Below are 16,136 nucleotides of genomic sequence, written 5' to 3'. Positions count from 1 at the left end.
TGAATTAAGAGTAATTCATAGGTTTTTAGCTAATTCGATTACACAAAGAGGTAAGAACAAGGAAAAGGTAAATGAACAGGATTTGTTTTACCATATGTGTATTCGAGACCCACAAAGCGCTGTAAGTATACCTTATTGTGTGGGTTATTATTTATCAGCTATGGTTAGGGGGATGAGACCGCATAGCATAATAGGAGGTGGTATTTTTATTACTTTGATTGCTGAATATCTCGGTGTGGATATAAGTCGGGGGGGATTATTATTCGAAGAACCAGAACCCCGCGATACTATAGGTTTAAATGTATACCATGGTGCGAAAGTTTTGAAGAGGCGAAATAACGCCGCAGTACAATACCATGGTAGACATCCACAGGTTGAGAGAAACCAACAGCAAGGTAATGTAGGAGGGGGAAATGAGATGCAAGAAATGCAAAGGTTTATAGCTTCACAGGAGTACGAAAATGCTAGACAGAGAGCATTTGAAGATTGGCAAGTTCATCAGAACCAAATCATAGCTCATTGCCAACATATAGGTAGAAACTATATTCCTACACCAAAACCCATATTCCCTCCCTGGTCTATAGAGATGCAACCACCGTATCCTACGTATAACCCTGCCGAAGCATTCTATAGCACCTATGGTTATGCTTGGAACCCCTATTGGTATCAGTATCATCCCTAGTCTACTTAGTTTTATTTATTTTGTAATTTGTAATGTTGATATGTTTAATACTTATGTTAATATTGTAATAGTTTTTATAATTTTCTAACTTTTCTTCTTAGATTTTTAATAATTTTGAATGTGGGGTAATATACCAAACTTCAAAAATATGTATATATGTTTGCAGTTTATCTTATGTACACAACAGGGTAAAACAACGCATTTTCAAAGACTGGCATTAAGTTCAGCAAAAGCAACTAATTTTGACGACAAGATGCAAAATATATGTGAAATAACAACAAGACGGAATGAACAAATGATGTGCACCATTTATCATTCAACAAACAAACGCCAATATGTTTGGAAAATTTGGTAAAATTTAATCATTTTCACACAAATCACCCTCAATAATTTAATTTGTTACTGATTTCTTGCAAATGAGGGCATTGCAAGATCTTAAGTGTGGAAAGGGGTTAAATTCTTTCGGATTTTTAAAAATTTTTATCATAAACACTTGGTTACTCTTAAAAATACTAGTAAAGTAGTAGTTGTATTAGAATCTAGTGCTCTCTAATAATAAAGAACAGCCCTAGTCTTATATACTGACTACCCAATTCTAGTAAAATTTTTCAAAATTTTCAATTAAATGAACTCAAAATCATGTTTATACATATTTATGAACGATAAAACTAGGTGTTAACACCGAAATTATTGTTACCTCAGAAAGGACATAAATTGAGAAACAAACCAAAATGTTAAAATTCATTTAAAATGGAATATAGGACAATAAAAAGGAAAATAAAAGCCAAGTGTGGGAAAATTCTCCAAGTTATTCAAAACATATATAACATATTTTTGTACAAATAACTGAAAATACTTTTGCTTTGGACTAAACTAAAAAGTTTTACCTGATTTACTGTAAGAAAGATGGATCTACACGATGAATCAATTCCATCATTAAAAGGAAGTAAAGTCTTCCGAAAAAGAAACGCGCTTCTTGATTTAAGTCAGGAAGTTGTCGTCCAGACTAGCTGTAGGTTGACGAAAAATCTAGAAAAGTCATCTCTAAAATCAGCAGGAAATCCACGGACCTCAGCATTAAACAGGGTCGCCAAGTGGTCAGATTTATCCTAACCATGAGAAGGATTTATCTCGTACAATGGGGGGCACCATGCAAATTAGCTGGATAAGACTAATGAATCAGATCCCCAGAAAGGATAATCTCCTTAAAAGATTAAAAATCAGCTTTTAAGCCTGATATTACTCAATCCTTGAGATTGACCTTAAAGATTGAGAATTACAAACTCATGGAATTCAATGATATCTAAACTCGAGCCTGAACGAGAAAATATTTTGATCAAAAATAAAACCGATTTGTTTTCTGAAAACCCTATTTTCAATGCGTTCATTACCATTGAACGTAAAATCCTAGGAATTCACCTGGAATTCATTAGGTCACCTGAACTAAATCGGGTGTCAACCGTAAGAACGGTGGTTGCGTAGTGGTCAAAGACAGGACCTTGTGCCAAACCTACAAATTATAAGGGTGAGCTTTACTATTGCTCCTACCAAGGATAGTAATTGCGTCTGACACGTTATAGACCATAATTAAAAGCATGTCAGGGGACATTGCCTTAACAGTTGACTTGTTCAACGCTTTCCTTTACAACCGGACGGTAGTTTACCGAAAGGTAATATACGGGACAAGTAAACTGGACGTGTTGCTTTCCTAATACAAGGTTAGCAAGTGGGTGACACAAAACCATAAGTTTTGAGCTAAAATTTTCAAGTATGAAACCCACCAAACCCACAAAAATAATTTGCAAACACCGGTAAAGGGTTATTCCGGAAAACTTATCTAGGGTAAAAACTAGATTTAATTTTCAAAAGATCAAATGTTTTCATAAAGATCCAATTTCCTTAATGGATCTAAATTTTTATAGTCATGTGGGACTGTAAACCATATCGTTACTACCATTGTTTATACCGCCGTATAGAAATCACTGATGTACAAAGTGTGAAGAATAAAGAAGTGATTCTAGTATTTCAAGACGATATTGCTTGAGGACAAGCAACGCTTAAGTGTGGGAATATTTGATAATGCTAAAAACGGGAACATATATTTCATAGCATTATTCCTCAAGAAAGACAAGCTTTTAGTTGCAATTGTTCTATTTAAAAGTGATATTCGTTTAAATAATAAAAGGTAAAGACAAAAGACAGATTTGACGAATTGAAGACGCAAACGACCAAAAAGCTCAAAAGTACAAAATACAATCAAAGAGGTTCCAATTATTGGTAAGAAACGTCTCGAAATTACAAGAGTACAAGATTCAAAACGCAAAGTACAAGATATTAAATTGTACGCAAGGACGTTCGAAAATCCGGAACCGGGATCAGAGTCAACTCTCAACGCTCGACGCAATGGACTAAAAATTACAAGTCAACTATGCACATAAATATAATATAATATTTAAATAATTCTTATAATTATTTATATATTATATAAATAAAAAAAACCGTCGGCAAGAAAGACTCCAAAGTTGGTGAGCTATAATTTCAAACTCCGCGACTCGCGGAGTTTGAAGGCAAAAGTTGCCGCGAGTCGCGGAGTACCCCTGAACTCAATTCCCTATAAAGCCAACCGAATTCTGATCATTTTCAATAATATATATCCATCCTCTCTATATCTATACGTAAATATTTATATTTATATTTTAATTTTAATTTTAATTTTAATCCTAATAATAAGGGTATGTTAGCGAATATTGTAAAGGTGTAAGTCGAAATTCTGTCCGTGTAACGCTACGCTATTTTTAGTCATTGTAAGTTATGTTCAACCTTTTTAATTTAATGTCTCGTAGCTAAGTTATTATTATGCTTTTTTAATCCGAAGTAATCATGATGTTGGGCTAATTACTAAAATTGGGTAATTGAGCTTTGTACCATAATTGGGGTTTGGACAAAAGAACGACACTTGTGGAAATTAGACTATGGGCTATTAATGGGCTTTATATTTGTTTAACTAAATGATAGTTTGTTAATGTTAATATAAAGATTTACAATTGGGCGTCCCTATAAATTACCATATACACTCGATCGGACACGATGGGCGGGGTATTTATATGTACGAATAATCGTTCATTTAACCGGACACGGGAATGGATTAATAGCCACTAGAATAATTAAAACAGGGGTGAAATTATGTACAAGGACACTTGGTATAATTGATAACAAAATATTAAAACCTTGGGTTACACTCAGTCGACATCCTGGTGTAATTATTAAACAAAGTATCAAAATCTTGTTACAGTTTAAGTCCCCAATTAGTTGGAATATTTAACTTCGGGTATAAGGATAATTTGACGAGGACACTCGCACTTTATATTTATGACTGATGGACTGTTATGGACAAAAACTAGACGGACATATTAAATAATCCAGGACAAAGGACAATTAACCCATGGGCATAAAACTAAAATCAACACGTCAAACATCATGATTACGGAAGTTTAAATAAGCATAATTCTTTTATTTCATATTTAATTTCTTTTATTTTATATTTAATTGCACTTCTAATTATCGCATTCTTATTGTTATTATATTTAATTGCACTTTTAATTATCGTACTTTTTAATTATCGCAAGTTTATTTTATCGCACTTTTATTATTCGCAATTTCATTATCGTTATTTACTTTACGCTTTAAATTAAGTCTTGTATTTATTTATTATTTTACATTTGGTTTTAACTGCGACTAAAGTTTTAAAATCGACAAACCGGTCATTAAACGGTAAAAACCCCCCTTTATAATAATAATATTACTTATATATATATTTGTATTTTTATAAAAGTAAACTAATATAGCGTTAAGCTTTGTTTAAAGATTTTCCCTGTGGAACGAACCGGACTTACTAAAAACTACACTACTGTACGATTAGGTACACTGCCTATAAGTGTTGTAGCAAGGTTTAAGTATATCCATTCTCTAAATAAATAAATATCTTGTGTAAAATTGTATCGTATTTAATAGTATTTTCCTGCTAAAATTTAATAGTATTTTATACCACTCTGCTAAAACATCACCTACTACACAGTCACCTACTGCTGCTACTGGCTCTGCGAAACCTATTTTGGATGCTGGTACCTCTGCTACTGCCACTACTGATTCATCACAGGCTCCTGCTTCTACTGAGCAGCAACCATATGTGTGCCAGGTACCAGATCCTGATGAAGTTGTACCCAACTTCATTTATAGGGGAGCATCCATCACTCTCCGATTTGCCTTGCCGGTGGATCAGCTGACTATTGATCCCCAAAGTGCTCTGGTGTTAGCCAGTAAACTACCTAGGGAAGAGCTGACTGAACTGTTGTCTCAGCTTGATCGACCAGCAAGAGAAGAGGTATATGAGAGGCTGGCTACTTTAGAACAGATCAACGAGCAGCCATATTATCACTATTTTAGTATGGCTCCAGCTGCTTCTCCATGTCCTGGTACATGGAGGCCTCTCAAGTTCATCAGAGATCCCTCTACTGGTAGATACGTTATGCAGAATATTCTTGATTCGCCAGTACCTTCTGATTCATCAGCTTCTTCCTCATCATCTTCTTCTTCTGATGGTGATGCTGATAAAGGTACTGGTAAGGATGAACCAGTCACTCATGATAATGTGACTGGTACCAAAGACAAACCAGTGGATCTCACTAATGATGCTGATAATGATGCTGACAAGGATACCAGTGGTTCTAAACCTTCGGGTGAAGGTAAAAATGATGGTGATCATGGTGACGAGTCAGATTCTGACCTTCCACCTCCACCACCCCACGGAGGTAGTCCTGTGTTAGCTGCTACTGACCACCCCTCAACCAGCTATATTAAATTTAATGCTGATGAGGTGGCTGACATCTCCACCATGGCTGTCTATAAGACACTCACTGAAGTTACACCTGATCTACAAAACATCATTCGCACTGCTATTGTTGATAGCGCGACTGAAGCCATACGCAAAGCTGGGCAAGTTACCACTTCCAATATTGAAGCCCAGCTCAGACAAGTATGTGCCTTTGCAGATCTTGCGGTGGATGCCATTGTCAGAAAACATGAAAAGGAGGAGGATTTAAAGAAACGAATCATCTCTCACAATGAGTATACTGAGGATATTGCCCGTCTTCAAGCTGATTTGGATGCTGCTAATCGCAGAATTCTTTTTCTTAATGAAGAAAATACGGTGCTACATGAGAGATTGGAATCGCAGGAACAACAAATGGCTAACATGATTCCTGCTTCTGCCTATGTTCAAATGGTAGAAAATATAAAACGACTGGCTGCCCTACAGGGTGATGTTAGGGCCATTGTTGAACAGATGGCTATGGGTGTTGCAAGGAATGAAGTTAGGTCTTCCAACCTCCTTCTTCGACAATTTGGCGTGGATCCTGGTGCCCATCTTACTCCTGAAGTTGCTGACTGGAACAATTTTGCATTCTCTGTTTCAGATTCAGATAGTGACCTTGATGCACAGGTCTCCCCTGTTCACCCTTCTGCCCCTGCTGATGACAAAAAGGATGAGAAGAAATCTAAAAAGAAACTCAAAAAGAGAAAACAATCAGAGGGGGAGCATGAGCATGAAAATGTTCCAAAACAACCAAGGAGAGATGGTGATGGTGATGGTGATGGTACTACTGGTCAAGACTCTGGCACTAAGCCCAACAATGCTCATACTAAAGCTGGTGTACAGGCAGCTGGTGAATCTCAACCCAGTGTGTCTGCCACATCAGTGGATGATATTGGTTCTGGCAGTAAGCCCAGTGATGTTTCTGAATTGGCTGTTGCTGAAGCTTTTGTTGTCTCTCAAACTATTGAAAGAAGAATGAAAAGAAAACTGGAGAGACATCAGAAGAGACAGCAAGATTTAAATGATGCCTTCAATGTCAAATGGGATGCCTATGTTGCTCTTAAATGCCACAAAATTGAGCATAGGAGATGGTTGACCCCAAAAAAGAGGGACATTGATGATGACTTGATTAGCATTGACAAATTCAAAAAGGATGCACGAAAAATAAATGCTAAGTTCATGGTCAAATACGACAAAAAGAGGGCAAAGCTGTATGCTGAGCGAGCAGACAGGATCAAACGGATAACTCTTGAAGAAATGAAAGATTATCTTGCATCTACTGAGTCAGGGGGAGGAGTTAAAGCTGACATTTTTATGAAGTGGTTAGATGCTATGTTAGAAACCAGCTCATCTTCTCGACCAACATCTTCACCACAGCCAGCAGAAATAATCAATCTTGATGATGATGATGTTTAGGGGGAGCATCTTACTATTGTTCCCTACCTGCCTCCAGAAGAACTAGTATCAATACAAGAACCATCAGCTGAACCCAAGCCTATTGACAAACAAAGGGTGAAATCCACTCCTAGGGAAAACCAGCCCCTCAGGAAAGGACCCCTATTTGAGGCAGCTGATGAAGGTACTGTGGCAGTTGTGCCAGCTGATACTAATCAGTCAGCTGGTACTGAAGACACAGCAAGGAGTGCTGTGAATGAAGACCCAGCCAGTAGTGTGCTGCTGGGTGAAACAAGTGTTGAAGACCCAGCAAAGGTGGATGTGCTGGGAGATAATCAAGATGATGATACGGTTAATCCTGCTGATTTTACAGTCTGGGGTAGTGGAGATCACTTATTTGTTCAATCACCTATCTCTCCCCAGACCCTTACTTATTTTTACAGAACACAGGATAATTGTGTTAATCAGTTTCCATTGAGTTCATCTGGCATAGGTGAATCAATCATGTATCCTCCATCTTCTCCAAAACGTCATGGTAAACACAGAACTTGGGAAGATGATTCAGTTACCCGTGGTGAGCCAGACTTATTTAAAATGAATCCAGATGAAAGAGATGCTTACAAGCTGGAGATCACTGTACAAGAATTGCTTGAGCAAAGACAAGCTGCTATTAATGAAAGGATACGCCAAGTTAGATTGCTGCATCATCCCCTTGATCAGCCACTCTACATCACTGCCTTGACTTATGGCATTGAAATTGGTGTATACTTAAACAACAGTGGTCAAAGGCTCTCTATTGATGAGGAGAAAGCTCAATTTCAAGAGGCTCGCCAGCTGGGTATGGATCTAAGGGAGTATCGTGATGCCCTTAGAACTGAAGAGGGTAGAAAGATGATTGAAACAACAAAATCCCTGAAAATTACTGCCGATGATTATTTGTTGGGCTTACAAGCTGAAATTCAAAGAAGGGAGGCTGCTGATGCTGAACTCGCTGAGAGGGTAAGGCTTCAGGAGATAGAAGACAAATTGGCTGCTGATAGAAAGCTAGAGGCCGAGTCCCTAAAATTAGCCAAAGCCATTGTCAAAGAACAGGATAAGGCACTTGATGAGATGGAAGCTGCTGAGAAAGCACCTGCTACTGCTCCTATAGAACCTGTCCGTACCATTGAATTTCCTAATCATTATTATAGGAGTAGGTATGGTGATGTGATGAATAGAAGATCCAATCCCAGCAGGATCTTCAAAGTGAACAGAGGGTCAAAAAGAGCTTTCAATGTCATAAGGGAGAATAATGTTCAAGAAAGAATAAACTATGACGAGTTAAGATCCCTAGGATTTAGTGAATGGATGGAGATCTTGGAGTATTTCATTGGTAAAGGTGAAAGCGCTATCAAAAATACACTTAAATCTGAACTCCAACAGCTCTTCAAGAAAGCAACAAGGTTTGGGAATGCACCAGTAGTGAATGTAGAAGAAGTTCTTTCTCAAAAGCCTAAAGGAAAGCAATCTACTGGTAAAGGACCAACCGAAAGAGGCCCCATCATTCTACCTCCTCATATCCCTGTATTTGACCCTGCTGATGTACCTTATCTGTTCCCTGAAGCCTGAAGAATCAAACAAGAGGAGCTATCTGAAGAAGAACGAGATAAAGATAAAGATAGATAGTCTCCCATGTGCTCAAATTGTATCTATTATTTAATTCACTTTTCATTTTGATGTTGCTGTAATTACTGTACATACTCTGTTGTATTGAAAGTGAAATGAGTTTATCTTCAAAATCATATCAAATTATAAGATATGGATAACTCAGCAAAAGATCCCAAAAACAAACTTAAAAAGGGACAAATTTACTGCCTATTTTTCATTAGGTCCCTCGGTGCTGACTTTAGTGTTTTCTCTATATGTTATAGGTTTTGTCATCATCAAATAGGGGGAGATTGTTGAGTCCCTAAAATAATTAAGGATTTAATTATGACAAAACTGTAATTTATTTGCACTAAAATATTATGTGCAGTCAGCACAAGTTTGTTTATGTATAGACAGCAGATTTTCCTGTGTCGAGTGTTTAGTTTGCTACTCATTCTACCAGCACAAGGTAGACAGTGTTCTTCAATCAGCACATGATGTGTACTCAGCAAATCAAGAATATGAAGTGTCTCAGCAATGAAGAACCAGCACAGCTGAAATGCAGCTTACTACACGAGACATCTATGCTCCATTATAAGCATAGTAGTTTTCCGAGTGGTCTACATCAATGGTACTATTCAACAGAAGTCAAAGACAAAGTTGAACAGAAAAGGACACGCGTCGGCGGCTGACAAGTGACCTTACAAGACCACGTGAGAATGCAGAAGTTTAACGCATGTGCAGACATGTGTTATACTTTGACAACACCTAGGGAACACAACATTCTATTTGTTTAATTAAATAGTGGTGCCAAACCGAATTGGGGTGTTCCTACAAATAGCTACCAAAGATGAAAGAGGAGAGCATGCTCTCTGATGTAGTTGTCCCTACAAGTACAGACATCCTATGTACCAGTGGACAATAGAACCATTACACGGTTAATAGGACTACTATAAATTGTTTTATCCACTATTGTAACAACTAGTGGTGTGGGTTTATTTTTATAGAGTCAAAAACGTGTAATAGCTTTTAGTTTACCTCTCAGCTATAATCTAGGTAATCTGTATCAACCAACTATCATTCCGTCAAGGATAGTTGTGATTCTTTGTGATTCAATCAATAAAGAATAACTGTTGAAAATTACATGTGACTCTATTTATTTGCATGATTGAATACTAATCGTGTTTAACTGTTAAGTTATTTTAAAAGAAATTGTATTCACCCCCCCCCCCCCCTACAATCAATGTTGAAAAAGACGCGAGACGGGACCGAAACGGTAGCGACCTCAAAACGTCGCAACGGAAAAAACGGGGCCGAGACGGGGTCGAAACGGATGTTGACTAATGTTGACTTTTATATATATAAATATATATGTACACATATTTTAGAGCTAAAAAACCTTTGTTGACAAGTTTATACCTATAATTGCTATTAGGTTAATATAATACAAAATGGAATATTAAACTAAGTAATTTTGATTGATTTGACCGACTTATGACCGATTTTAACAGAATTTATGACTTTTGACCGGCGTTGACCCAATTTTTCCTGCATTTGACCTGAATTTTGACCGTTGACCGGCTAATAAGAAAACGGAACGGGGTCGAAACGGTTTAGTCACCAAAACGCCGCAACGGGCATCGCAACGGACGTAACGGACGCCGTTTACAACAGTGCCTACAATACTCCTGTTGTTATCAAGGGACCAACAGTAGGGAAATTTCATAATAAAGGGAATATGCCACATTAATTGTTAAGTATGGTTACCAAAGCGCTCAACAACTTATAGAATACTTTTATATACTTGCGAGTGTACATATATTTATGAAACTGAAATCTTGTGGTCTATCAAAGTTACTGAATTTTATGATTGTTTATGATAAACCTATGAACTCACCAACCTTTTGGTTGACACTTTTAAGCATGTATATTCTCAGGTATGAAAGAAATCTTCTGCTGTGCATTTGCTCATTTTAAAGATATTACTTGGAGTTATTCATGGCATATTTAGGTCAGTACCTCACAATGGGACCAGATGTTGATGACTTCGTCCAGGTGGATTAGGACGGGTCATCACAGACACCTTTGAAAAGAAGAAGAAGAATAAGAAAGTGCAAGAAGCAAAAACAGTAAAAATAAACCCGGAGTAGACAGTTCCACCAAAACCTCCACCCAGGTCTGGTTAGGTGATCCGGGTGAATTTATTGTTCCTTGTCTACTTAGTGATTGTGTCATGTATGATGCACTAGCAGATTTAGGTGCAAGTGTGAGTGTTATGCCTCTTTCATTATATAAGAGATTAGGTGTAGGTGAGTTAAGTCCAACGGAAATGAGTGTTCGACTCTTTGATCAAACCATTAAGCACCCAGTTGAAATTGCTGACAACCTACCCGTTCAAGTAGGTAATTTAACCTTTCTAGTCGAATTTATTGTCATTGACATAGAAGAGGACTCAAACATTCCTCTAATTTTAGGTCGACCATTCTTAGCGTCCACCGGAGCGTTATTTGATGTAAGAAAGGGTAGAATGACACTTAATGATGGTGACAAATCGGTCACCTTTGTGATTTGAAAGTCTAAATCTCCACCAACCAAAACCGTTGAACTAACAAAAACGATTGGTAAGAACCATGTTGTTTTACCAACTCCAACGGTAGTGCTTAATAATAATAAAATGCCTAAGTGTGGGGAAAATGAAGTAACACCTAAGGATGACCTAATAACAAAGAACCCCGTTGTTGATACGAAATTAAATGATCCCATTATTAACAGTTCAATGAAGAAACTTATTAAACGTATTCGCGATGCTAGAACCAAGGGGAACTTTAAGTTATGTACCCGGTTAGTATCCAATTTGTCGCCTAAAGAAAAGGCAAAACTAGTTGAATTTGTGGATATTACACAATAATCCGACCAATGGCTTAAAGCAAAAGTCACAGATATGCAAGTTGATTATGGTCCAAGAGAAATTGACGATGAAGTTAATCACAATTTCGACACCACAGCTACCTAAGTGTGGGGAGATTCAAATGTTTAAAAAGAAAATGCTGTCTAGAGTTAGTTGTTCTGTTCTCGTGTAGTTCCGAGAATAGAATCCGATTGGTCTTTTCCGCTAGCAGACACTAAAGAACTAGTTTTCTCCCCCCATTCTGAATTTTTTGTTTTGTAGGAAATTAATATTTAAGTTTTGTGTGAATTTAAAAAAAAATTATTTTATTTCATTAAGTTTAAAAAATGATTTCTAAAATTCGTCGTAAGTTAAACACTAGGTCATAGAACCGAAATTACTTTACCCAAGGACGGGACGAAAAATTTTGTTATCATTATTTTAATATTATTGATTTAAAGTATGCCAAAAATATTATATGAACGTGGGGTTATATACCAAACTTCAAAAATATGTATATGTATGTTTGTATTTTATGTTATATACAAAACAGGATAAAACAACGCACTTTCAAAAACTGGCATTAAGTTCAGCAAAAGCTACTAATTTTGACAACAAGACGTAAAATATCAAATGTGATATAAAAGAATATGTTTGCAAACTCGGTATTTTTAATCATTTTTCTACGCTAATCACCCTTATGAATTTAAATTTTTACTGATTTCTTGCAAATGAGGGCATTGCAAGATCTCAAGTGTGGGAAAGGGTTATAAATTCTCTCGGGTTTACACTTGGTTTAACTGCCAAATTTTGTGAAAATTTGAAAAAATTTCAACTAAATGAATTCAAAATCATGTTTATACATATTTATGAACGATAAAACTAGGTGATAATACCGAAATTGTCGTTACCTCGGAAAGGACATAAATTGAGAAACAACCTAAAACGCTTGAATTTATTTATAAGATATAAAAAGACGCATGAAAAAAACCAAGTGTGGGGAGAATGTACCAAGTTATTCAATTAAAAACTATCTGTCACATGTCTCTGTAAAGTTATTGCAGGTGTTTTTGTTTTGGACTAAATTAACTGTTTTACCCGATTTACTGTAATATATTTGAAAGAAAGATGGATCTACACGATGAATCTATTCCATCATTAAAAGGAAGTAAAGTCTTCCGAAAAAGACACGCGCTTCTTGATTTAGGTCAGGAAGTTGTCGTCCAGACCAGCTGTAGGTTGACGAAAAATCTAGAAAAGTCATCTCTAAAATCAGCAGGAAATCCACGGACCTCAGCATCAAACAGGGTCACCAAGTGGTCAGACTTATCCTAACCATGAGCGGATCTGTCTCGTAAAATGGGGAGGGAGTCCTATAAATTAGCTTGATAAGACTAATGAATCGGACCCCCAGAAAGGATAATCTCCTTAAAGATTAAAAATCAGCTTTTAAGCCTGATATTACTCAATCCTTGAGATTGACCTTAAAGATTGAGAATTACAAACTCATGGAATTCGATGATATCTAAACTCAAGCTTGAACGAGAAAATATTTTGATCAAATTAAAACCGATTTGTTTTCTGAAAACCTATTTTCAATGCGTTCATTACCATTGAACGTAGAATCCTAAGAATTCATCGGAATTCATTAGGTCACCTGAACCAAATCGGGTGTCAACCGTAAGAACGGTGGTTGCATAGCATGGTCGAAGACAGGACCTTGTGCCAGACCCAAAAATTATAGGGTGATCTTTACTATTTCTCCTACAAAGGATAGTAATTGCATCCGACACGTTGTGGACCATGAACATATGCATGTCTTTAGACATTGCCTTAACAGTTGCTTGTTCAACGCTTTCCTTTACAACCGGACGATAGTTTACCGAAAGGTAATATACGGAACAAGTATACTTGACGTGTTGCTTTTCTAATACAAGGTTAGCAAGTGGGTGACACAAAACCATAAGTTTTGAGCTAAAATTTTCAAATATGAAACCCACAAAACCCACAAAACTCACAAAAATATTTTGCAAACACTAGTGAAGGGTTATTCCGGAAAACTTGTCTAGGGTAAAAGCTAGCATGAATTTTTAAAAGATCAAATGTTTTCATAAAGATCCAATTTCCATAAAGGATCTACATTTTCATAGTCATGTGGGACTGTAAACCACATCGTTACTATCATTGTTTATACCGCTGTATCAAAATCACTGATGTATAAAGTGTGAGAATAAAAAATTGATTCGAGTGAAGTGTGATTTAATTTCAAGTTCTATATTGCTTGAGGACAAACAACGTTCAAGTGTGGGGATATTTGATAATGCTTCAAATGAACATATATTTAGTATCAATATCCTTCCAATATGTAAAGCTTTTAGTTACTATTGTTCTATTTTTATGTAATAATCGTTTAAATAAATAAGTGCGAAAATAAAAGAAGAAAATGACGAATTGAAGACGCAAATGACCAAAAAGCTCAAATGTACAAAATACAATCCAAGTGGTTCCATTTATTGATAAGAAACGTCTAAAAATGACAAGAGTACAAGCCGCGAAACGCAAAGTACAAGATATCTAAGCATACGAAAAAGCGTTCAAAAATTCGGAACCGAGACATGAACCGAGCATCAACGCGTGAGTCAACGGAGCTAAAATTATAAGTCAACTATGCACAAGAATATAATATAATATATAAATAATTATATATATATTATATATTAAAAAATTAACAGCAGCCCACGTTTAAATTGTTGAATGAGCTAGAATCCGAACCTCCGCAATCGCGGAGCTCCAAGGCACAAAAGTACCATGATCGCGGAGCTGCCTGGGACAGAATTGCCTATAAAAGCCAACGCATTCGGATCAAAACACATCTTTTTCTTTTCCTTTCTCTGATCATGTAATATATATTTATAATTATAATTTTAATTTTAATTTAAGTTAATAATAATAAGGTTATTGTAAGAATGTTTTACGGGTTTTAAGAACTCTGACCGTGTAACGCTACGCGATAAATAATCACTGTAAGCTATGTTCTTCATTTTTCAATTAATGTATCGTAACTAATTTATTATTATGCTTATTTGAGCCGAATTAATCGTGATGTTGGACTAAATATTAAGACGGGGTTATTGGATTTTGTACCATAATTATGGTTTGGGCAAAAGACCGACACTTGTGGACATTGGACTATGGACTATTAATAGATGGGGGGTATTGTCTAATTGAATGACAACTCATTGGAACCTGTCGAACCTATCTTCAAATTAGTTAATCTAATAATTATTAAAATGATTATGCATGTCCTATTTAGTGACGTTTATACGACATCTTTTACAATCATTTAATTAATTATTCGGGTTGGGTAATTGATTATTCATTCTGATCAAGTGAGTAAATTAATATTCATATCTCATTAAAACAAGGCTGGATTACATTCAAGGGTAATTGGTGTAATTGTTAACAAAGTATTAAAACCTTGGATTATACGCATTCAATAACCTGGTGTAATCATTAAACAAAGTATTAAAACCTTGTTGCAGTTCGAATCCCTAATTAGTTAGAATATTTGACTTCGGGAATAAGGTTAATTTGACGAGCATTTTATAATTATGACCGATGAACTATTATGGACAAAAACCAGATAGGTTTCAAATAATCCAGGACAAAGGACAATTAACCCAGAGTAATAAATTAAAATCAAAACGTCAAACATCATGGTTACGGAAGTTTAAATAAGCATAATTGTGTTATTTTATATCTCATCGTACTTTTATTTTCTGTCATTTTATTTATTGTCATTTTATTTCTTATCGCAATTTTAATTATCGCAACTTTAATTATCGCAACTTTAAATATTGTTATTTATTTTACGCATTTTAATTATCGTCATTTATCTTTACGCTTTATTTAAAATCGACAAACCGGTCATTAAACGGTAAAATCCCCCTTTTATAATAACTACTACCTATATATAATTATATATATTTTATATAAATATAGTTGTTAAAAATATAGTACGTAATCACTAGCTCCCTGTGGAACGAACCGGATTTACTAAAAACTACACTACTCTACGATTAGGTACACTGCCTATAGTGTTGTAGCAAGGTTTAAGTATATCCCATTCTATATAAATAAATAAATAACTTGTGTAAAATTGTATCGTATTTAATAGTATATTGTAGTAAAAATAATAGTATTTCATACCCCTCCGCTTTAACATCACCAATACATTGCTTGCTAATTTGAAGTTGTGAACCGGTTTGGGAAACAGTGTTGTAAGTTGAAGAGAGTTGAAGAGAGCTCTTTGTTTTGAACTTGAGTAGAATTGACTGCTTGCTCTTTCAGGTTTTGGTCATTTCGTGTTTTGGTCAAAGAAAGTTTTTTTTTTTTGAAATTTAAAAGCACACTCTACATCAATATTTACATCCACATATGGGTGGTGATATTTCTACAATTGATATTAATAAATTCACTTATATTTATAGCTACTTTCCAACAATGCCCCTGTAATACGTTGTAACAAGAAATTTGGGTAACATATTATTAGGGCAGTTTAGTGAATGTTAGTAGCTCTATCAAAAATCAAAAATATACTTGAAAATATAACTCCCTCTACATATAGGTATATTAACAGGTCTTTAAATAAATCTAATTTAAAGAGACTGAGGGCC

Source organism: Rutidosis leptorrhynchoides, chromosome 2, assembly GCF_046630445.1.
Source record: "Rutidosis leptorrhynchoides isolate AG116_Rl617_1_P2 chromosome 2, CSIRO_AGI_Rlap_v1, whole genome shotgun sequence".
NCBI lineage: Eukaryota > Viridiplantae > Streptophyta > Magnoliopsida > Asterales > Asteraceae > Rutidosis > Rutidosis leptorrhynchoides.
This window is presented reverse-complemented; position numbering follows the sequence as displayed.